The sequence below is a fragment of the Zingiber officinale genome, chromosome 3A (assembly GCF_018446385.1).
Source record: "Zingiber officinale cultivar Zhangliang chromosome 3A, Zo_v1.1, whole genome shotgun sequence".
Classification (NCBI taxonomy): domain Eukaryota; kingdom Viridiplantae; phylum Streptophyta; class Magnoliopsida; order Zingiberales; family Zingiberaceae; genus Zingiber; species Zingiber officinale.
This window is the reverse complement of record NC_055990.1, coordinates 19,683,857-19,692,801: the sequence shown is the minus strand read 5'-3', so window position 1 is coordinate 19,692,801 and position 8,945 is coordinate 19,683,857. Positions and strand designations below refer to the sequence as shown.

At 42.7% G+C, this 8,945-nt stretch overlaps 1 non-coding gene across 1 annotated transcript; it reads left to right on the top strand.

The window, feature by feature from the left end:
- Positions 1-8,049: 8,049 nt before the first annotated feature.
- Positions 8,050-8,121, top strand: TRNAP-CGG. Its single transcript has one exon. It is a non-coding gene; the product is annotated as a tRNA-Pro (tRNA).
- The last annotated feature ends 824 nt before the right edge of the window (positions 8,122-8,945 follow it).

Here is an 8,945-nt window from a genome sequence, read left to right as displayed (position 1 = left end):
CTTGTAAAAAAGGCAAATTTTAAATCAACGGTTAACCAGATTCTCATTATAGTCAAAATAAAAAAAGGACAGCCCGGTGAACGAAGCTCCCACCATACAGGGTCCAAGGGAAGGATCAAATGTACACAATCTTAACATGCTTTTTGCAAGAGGCTGTTTTCAGGATTTTAACCCGTGACCTTTTGGCCACAAAGCAATAACTTTACTGTTACGCCAAGACTCCACTTCATTATAGTCAAAATAATAAAGGCCAAATTATCCATAGAAATGAAAGTGACAACAGCCGGCCGGCTCCAAGAAATTTCTATCAAAATTAGCTCAGCTTTAATTGACCGTTCAACAGTTTAATCAGTAGTGTTTAAAAGCTTTATCAGCATCAATCAGTAATTGTTAGTCAACGAATTCAGACTTATGAAAATCCATACCCTTATAGCCATTGCGAGTTATAAGTGAGTCTGTCCTTCGCCTATGTCCTAGACTCTTAGCTGCCTGGTCGAGTTATAAGCGAGCTTGCCCTCGCGCTTATCCCAGACTCTCGTGTCGCTCGACCGAGTTATAAGCGAGCATGCTCTCGTGCCTATATCCCAGACTCTTACCTAAGCTGTGAGTTATAAGAGAGCATGAATCTCGCGCCCAACGACTATCAGGTGGACTATCCTAGACTCTCGCCTCTACTGTGAGTTATAAGCGAGTATGTTCTTGTGCTTATATTTAGATTCTCAAGTCGCTCGACCGAGTTATAAGAGAGCATGCTCTCATGCCTATATCCCAGACTCTCGAGTCGCTTGATCGAATTATAAGCGAGCATACTCTTGTGCATATATTCTAGACTCTCAAGCCATATGGCTGAGTTATAAGCAAGCATGCTCCGTGCCTATATTCTAGACTCTTGATTTGTTCGGCCGAGTTATAAGTAAGCATGCTCTCGCGCCTATATTTCAGACTCTCCAATCTTCTACCTATATCCCAGATTCTCGAGTTGCTCGGCCGAGTTATAAGTGAGCATGCTCTTGCACTTATATTCCAGACTCTTGAGCCGTTCGACCAAGTTATAAGTTAGCATGCCCTCATACCTATATTCTAGACTCTTGAGCCATTCGACCAAGTTATGAGCGAGCATGCCCTTGTGCCTATAGTCCAGACTCTCAAGTCATTCGACCAAGTTATAAATGAGCATGCTCTTAGGCCTATATTCCAAACTCTCGAGCCGCTCGACCGAATTATAAGCGAGCATGCTCTTGATCCTATGTTCCAGATTCTTGAGTCGCTCGACTGAGTTATAAGCGAGTATGCTCTCGCGCCTATATTCCAGACTTTTGAGCCACTCGATTGAGTTATAAGCGAGGGTGCTCTCACGCTTATATTCCAGACTCTAGAGCCACTCAACCAAGTTATAAGGGAGTATGCTCGCGCCTATATCCCAGGCTCTCAAGCTACTTGACCGAGTTATAAGTGAGCATGCTCTCATGCCTATATTCTAGAGTTTCAAGCCATTCAGTCGAGTTATAAGTGAGCATGCCCTCACGCCATATTCCAAACTCTTAAGCCGTTCAACCGAGTTATAAGCGAGCATGCTCTTGCGCCTATATTCCATACTCTCGAGCCACTTGACTGAGTTATAAACGAGCATGCTCTCACACTTATATCCCAGACCCTTGAGTTACTCGGCCAAGTTATAACGAGCATGCTCTCGTGCCTATATCCCAGACTCTCAAGCCATTCGACCGAGTTATAAGCCAACATGCTCTCACACCTACATTCCAGACTCTCCAGCTGCTCGACCGAGTTATAAGCGAGCATACTCTGGCACCTATATTCCAGACTCTTAAGTCGTTATCTGAGTAATAAGCGAGCATGCTCTCACACATATATTAGAATCTTGGGCCATTTGACCGAATTATAAGCGATCATGCTCTCGCTCCTATATTCCAAACTCTCTAGCTGTTCGATCAAGTTATAAGTGAGCATGCTCTTGTGCCTATATTCCATACTCTTTGTTGGATCGAGACGCGCTAGAGGGGGGGGGGTGAATAGCGCTCGCGGCTATTTCGTTCGATTATCGGAATCGTAAAACGTTCGTAGAGTAATTAAAGCAGCGGAATAAAGGAAACAAACACAAGAACACAGTGGTTTACTTCGTTCGGAGCCTAGGTCGACTCCTACTCGAAGGTCCGCGATCCTTGATCGCTTTCCGTGGGCAACAACTATAATTTCGTATGAATATTACAGATTAATTACAACAATGTAACTGCAATTAGAATTATACCGACAACAGTAGTAGAAAGGGAATCTGAGCTTCGGGTCGTCGGACTGTTGCAACAGCACTTTGGAAGCAGCACTTGAGCAGAACACAGCAGAATGGAAGCTTGGAAGTTATTTTCGTCTCTATCTGGTGCTATTGCTCGAGACCCCTTATAAAGGGTGTTCAAGGCGCCTTAACTGTTCATCAAGGCGCCTTGAACGAGCCGAGTCACCCGCGTGGATCAGCACGGACCTGGTCGAACTCTATCTGGTTCAAGGCGCCTTCAGCCTATCCAAGGCGCCTTCAACCTCCGGTCCAAGGCGCCTTGAACTCCTTTCAAGGCGCCTCCAGTTTGCTGCGCTGGCCTTTTCCTGGCTCGCACCCAAGGCGCCTCCAAGCTCCATGGAGGCGCCTCGGACACTGTTCATCCGAGTTCTTCTTTGTGTTTTTGGTACCTGCAAGTATGTTAATCCAAAAATACCTGCAACACAAAGTTAACACAAAGTAATAGTATGAATATGAAATTATGACAGTCTCCGGACTGTCCGGGTCTGACTTCGGATTTCCCGCCGGAAACCCTAGGTCGACCCGACGCCTACTGTTCCCTCTACGGGGAACGCGTCCTCACCTACTCCACTCAGGAGATTTTACCTGTTGCCAGTACGATCCTCCAGATCGACTGGACTTTTGCTCGGCACTCGATGCTCCCGGACTTTCTGCTGAACATCCGCTTCACCGGCCAGTTCAGACTTTCACCTGGTTCGCGACACCAGGACTTTCCACCTAGGGTTACCACCCCCTAGGACTTTTGCCTGAAGCCATCGACCTGCCAAGGCTTTCCGCATAGGGTTACCACCCCCTATGACCTAGGGTTACCACCCCCTAGGGTTTTACCTTGCCTAACCGCAGTTAGGGCTTTCCTGAAACACTCAGCAAACGCTGTCAGAAAACAAAGCACCTTAACTTTGAATCCTTTGCCATTATCAAAACTTAGGTTCGATCGTCGGATGCTTCCCGCACCAACACTCTTGACCTATTCAGTCGAGTTATAAGCGAGCATGATCTCACACCTATATCCCAAACTCTCAAGCCTCTGGGCCGAGGTATAAGCGAACATGCTCTCGTGCATATATCCTAGACTCTTGAGATGCTTTACCAAGTTATAAGTGAGAATACTCTTGTGCCTATCTTCCAAACTCTTGAGCCGCTTGATCGACTTACAAGCGAGCATGCTCTCATGCCTATGCCCTAGACTCTCATGCCACTTGACCAAGTTATAAGAAAGTATACTCTCACCCTTATATTCCAAACTCTCGAGCCGAGTTATAAGAAAGCATGTTGTCATGTCTATATTCCAGACTCTCGAGCTGCTCGGCTATTCTAGATTCACTTTGGCATGACTCCCTAAGACATTCAGTTCATACACTATACCTCCAATCTTCAAGGCATTTAAGTCATACACTATGCCTCAACTCTCCAAGACATTCAGATCATATACTGTGCCGCTAAGCTCTAAAGTATCTGGGTCATACATAGTGCCTTCACTTTCCATGGCATTCGGGTCATATACTGTGCTTCCAATCTCCAAGGCATTCAGGTCCTATACTGTGCCTCTAAGCTCCAAGGCATTTAGGTTATACATTGTGCCTCCACTCTCCAAGACATTCGGGTTATACACCGTGCCTATGCCCGAGACTCTCGTTTCATTCTGCCGAGTTATAAACAAGTATGCCCTTGCGCCAATATCCCAAACTCTCGCTCTGCTCAGCCGAGTTACAAGCGTGCATGACTCACGTGAATTATTCACTTGGGCATGGCCCCATCATCAACTCACTTTGGTAGGACTCCCAACTGATCGACATTTATATATCACCGTCCGCTCAGTATTTCTTACATATTGCAGCCTGCTTGGTCCTTACATATCGCCGCCTGCTTTGCCCTTACATATCACCGCTTGCTCGGTAATTACATATCACCGCTTGCTCAGTACTTACATATTACTGCTTGCTTGATACTTACATATCGCTGCCTGCTCGACATTTACATATCGTCGCTTGTTCAACACTTACATATCGTCGTTTACTCGACCCTTACATATTGCCACCCACTCGACATTTCTTATATATCGCCGCTAGCTCAGTATTCCTTAAATATCACCGCCAGCACAACATTCATTAAATATCACTCGATACCATTACTGTCGCTCGCTCGGCCTACCACAACTACTCATTCAAAGTTATACGACAGACCCAATGGTTTAAACTTTATGGTCATGAGTGATTTAGCCTTGGCGATAGGCTGCCTAGTCAGTTGAACTCGCGCTTCCTTCTAGTAGATTTGAAAAGAAGACTTGTGATACGACGTATTGTGAGTGACCTCAAAGGTAATGTGGGGTCGATAGTCAAGACAATGTGGCGGCCAAACTCAAGGTGAGGTGGTAGTGAAAGTCCGAGTATACGTATCCGAATGAACCACCTCTCAAAAGTAGAGTTTCCAGCATAAACTCGGGCGGCCACAGAGTCGGTCGGACTTACGGGACCCAGCTCTCCTCTCTTCCAATGTAAGGTTTTCAGCATAAACCCAAGTGTCCCTATAGCCGGTCGGGCATATAGGGCTCAGCTCCGCACTCTCCTATGCTGGTCTCTTAGTGTACAGCTGGTTGGGCCCTAGAGCTAACTCAACATATGGGGGTCAGCTCCCCACTCTCTTGTGTAATTCTCTCAACATACAGTTAGTCGAGTTCTAGAGTTGGCCGGACATATGAGACTTAGCTCTCCACTTCTCTTGTGTAAGTTTCTCAGCATACATCCACCCAGACCTAGGGCCGGCCTGATCTTCTGTAGGAGACAACATTGTCAGGGAATCGTAACAACTTGTCAGAGAATAATAACTACTCACTAGAAAATATTTCCTTATTCTGGCATATACACACAATTGAATCTTCTTATGAGGGTGATTGTACATCTTTCATTACCTGACATTATATATTTTCAACTATATTATTGTGGAGGTTATAAAAGGTGGTTCATATACATGTAATGTAAGCTCCTTCGGAGGATGATTGTGTTGGAACACTAAGGTTATTTTTGGTGAGATCAACCAAGTTAGGTCAGGTCCTGTTATGTTTTGATCCCTGTGTCTAAGTGTGCAGGAGCTTAGGAGCACAAGAAGTCAAGCGGAAGACGCGGCAAGTGAGAAGGACGACATGGGAGAGAGTTGACGGGCTCGGTACGTCCGAGGGACGAGATGCCGCAAAAGAGTACACTGATGGACGAGAAGGACATGTGCGACGTTCAAGGAATGAGAAGCCGAAGCGGAAGCCTGTTCGAGGAGAAGGCCGAGAATTGAATTCGGGTGAGCCCTATTTCGGTTAATCGAAATCATCCAGGCAATCGGAGCAGCGGAAGAGCTAAAGTGGAGCTATGGAGCTGCTAGAGGCGCCTTTAACAGGAGTTGAAGGTGCCTTCAATGGCTGAAGGCCCCTTCAACTAGCTAAGGAAGACACTTTCGACCAGGCAATTTGATCGTTGTGGAAAGGATAAAGTTTTATCCTTTGGCCTCGCTAGAGGCGCTTTCCTGCCCTATGGAAGGAGCCTTCAACCCGCGGATAAGTTTTTCTAGGGTCTATAAAAAGACCCCTGGACGTAGGAAAGATGTAACAACTTCTGTATTTAGTTTCCTAGTCATTTCTGAGCCTTCACTGTGTGTAAAAGGCTTCTCCGCCTTCAATGAAAGAGATTCTTAGTGAGCTTTCATCTGCCTTGGATTAACAACCATCTAGGTTGTAACCAAGTAAATAGCGACCTTTTACTTATTTATTTTAATTTGTTAATTCTATTTTAATTGCTTTATTAATCTGAGTTGAAAGTCGAGAAAGGTGTTTTATTTTAGTGTTTCAAACAACTCAACCCTCTCCAGTCGGCCTACCCGGACCAACAAATTGTACATCTTCCATCCCCCGGCACATTTTAACACCAAATATTTTTTGACGCCTTATTAATTATAGAGGTTATGATAAAAAGTATAAAAATGGGTCATCTCCGTTGGCCAGGTAGACTCACTTACATGAACATAACTAAAGGTACTCAAATTCTATTATTCTACTATTTTACTGTTCATCTTCTTCTTAATTTCGCTCGACTACAGTTCTAACTTAAGCGTCTTAGTGCTTGTGCTAGAGACCCCTCCCTGGTTCTCACTCTTACGTTTCCATTAACTCTGTCTGGGATATGCGGAGGTCTGCAACTTCTATCTCTCGGTCCACAGCTCTCCACTCAAAGTCTCTCCTACGTCAACATTTCTAGTCACATCACCGACCCCTCCATCTACTCAGCTTCTGAATGGATCAAATATCTTCTTTTTGGAAAAAGACACATATGCCTTTACCCATTGCTGGATGAAGATGAACAGAATTAGATTCTCGGCAACCCTATTTGGAGCTACCCAAGTCATGTGCTTCCATTTCAGGTTTGCTCCGTCTTTCTCGCCTTATATTTGTCTTAACTATTAGGAATCAATTATATGAATCTTATTCTTGAATTAGTGGTCTCTGCAAGCAGTGTGTTCCACAAGAATAGTGGATGAAACATATAGGATATTTACTAGTACATCCTTGCACCAAATGAATGAAGAGAGGAAGTTAGAGACCAACATAGGAGACAGCAAGCCAGGGAAGAGGTAGTGCATGGAAAGATTGTTGTATGCCTCATCCCATGCTCTACCTCATCCCTATCCTCCTCCCGCACACTAGAAATTCACATGCATTTACCTCCTCTTCTTCATCTTCTTCTTTTGAGCTCATTTGCACACTACCTTGTTTCCTATGTATTGGTCATCCACTGTAAAAACTTGAGGGTTAGATATATTTTTGGTGGCTCATGGTACATCAATTTGAATTATAAATGGAGTATTGTTAGGTTTTGCGGCCCTATGAGTACGACCATGTCACATATTCTTTAGATCTTGGTTTTACCTTTCCCATCATAAAATTTTAATGGGATAAGGAAGCAAAGTTATCTACTTTATCAAGTTAATTTTTGTAGGGAATTGTTTGTAATGGTAGGAGAAACTATTGGAAAATCATCATGCCGTTGTGGCACTGCATAAGTTTCAAACTATTTGAGCTCGTCTACATAGATTTTAGTCTCTCATAGTTGTTGAAAAATCTATATGTCTACTAAAAAAATGAGCTAGACATCTATATTCTTGGAAAAAATACAAGACTTTTGGTTATTTTTTCACAATTTGTAGGACTCAACTCAGAGCTGATGGTCCCATTGAGGCACTAAAAAAGAAGGATGAGTTGCAAGGAGGAACACAATAGAATAACTTCATAGAACAACAAAGACTGATATCTGAAACTATGTCTTTACAATAAAACAATAGGAAAGAAAATGAAATCTTGCACAAAGAGAAGTAGATGTATCTTTTACATGTCTTGTTGTCTATATTCACCTGAGCTCTATTTTTTTAAAACCCTTTTCAAATCAATTTTGTATTTAAAAATTTTCAATAAGAAGAGATGACTTTGGTTGCTGATTCCCTCTTTTATATGTATCAAAGTCCTGATTTAAAATTCATTTTGTGTTGTAGCTCAATTCAGGGTGACATGTATTGAACATGACAGAGGTTTATGAGCTCACACTAAACAACTCATAATTTGGTGGATTTCAATTCATCCCCACAAGGTAACCAAACCACAAATCATTAGCCTCACACTTAATTCTTCCATGGAAGACACATTTATTTTCTTATATTTTGTTTGAGTGTAATCACCTTTAACTACAATGAATAAATATTTTGTAAATGGGTGTTTGGTCTAGTGGTATGATTCTCGCTTCGGGTGCGAGAGGTCGTGAGTTCGATTCTCGCAACACCCCATTTTTTTTATCCAAAAATGAATAAGTGATCTTTATAGAACTTGATTGGACATAGTGAGTGTTGTGTTTTTAAAATTAGATTGGACTAGCCAACTCAATTGATTAACTTAACAACTAAAGATGAAGCCAACTTGCTTAGATCCATGGAAGCATATATCCTTTGAATTTTAGGATTTTAGCAAAATATCAAATTGATTAATCTCATGTCATTCTCTCATGGAAAAAGAGGAGTTATCTTGATCAGGAGAAATAACCATGTCCCCTTCCAAGCAATCCATTATCGATTCAACTCAGCATGATTCACATAATTATTTGGGTCGATCTCTTAAAATAAACAAATGGTGGAATTATTAATTAAGAATTGGATCCTAAAGTTGGATTCACATTGTTGCAATAGGGCTATCTTTCCATCCTCGTTCCCTCTTAGGAAGTCCTAAAATTCTTTCAGCCCTCTAACCATCGTAACGTATAGAACATCACTAGTCGGGGTTGCCCAAGCAATAGTTAGAATTACGCATATTAGTCACCTTACATTTGGCGTTATACATTGTAATGAACTTGATTTCTAGGTAAGATAAGGATGACGATGAACTCTCCTAATATGCATCTCATGGAAGGACATAGAATTGAATTTCTTCTAGTTGTCAAAGGCTAAGAAATTATTAACCTTATCGGAACAATAGATAGAATGCTACCATGGATGGTGATGTGATCTCTACGTTGTTGCTTGGTACCTATGACAAACTAAAACATATCACTGTAGGATTATCAACCCTGTCTATCGCTAGGTGAACTTGTTTAGTTAGTATCAGTGTAAACCTCCA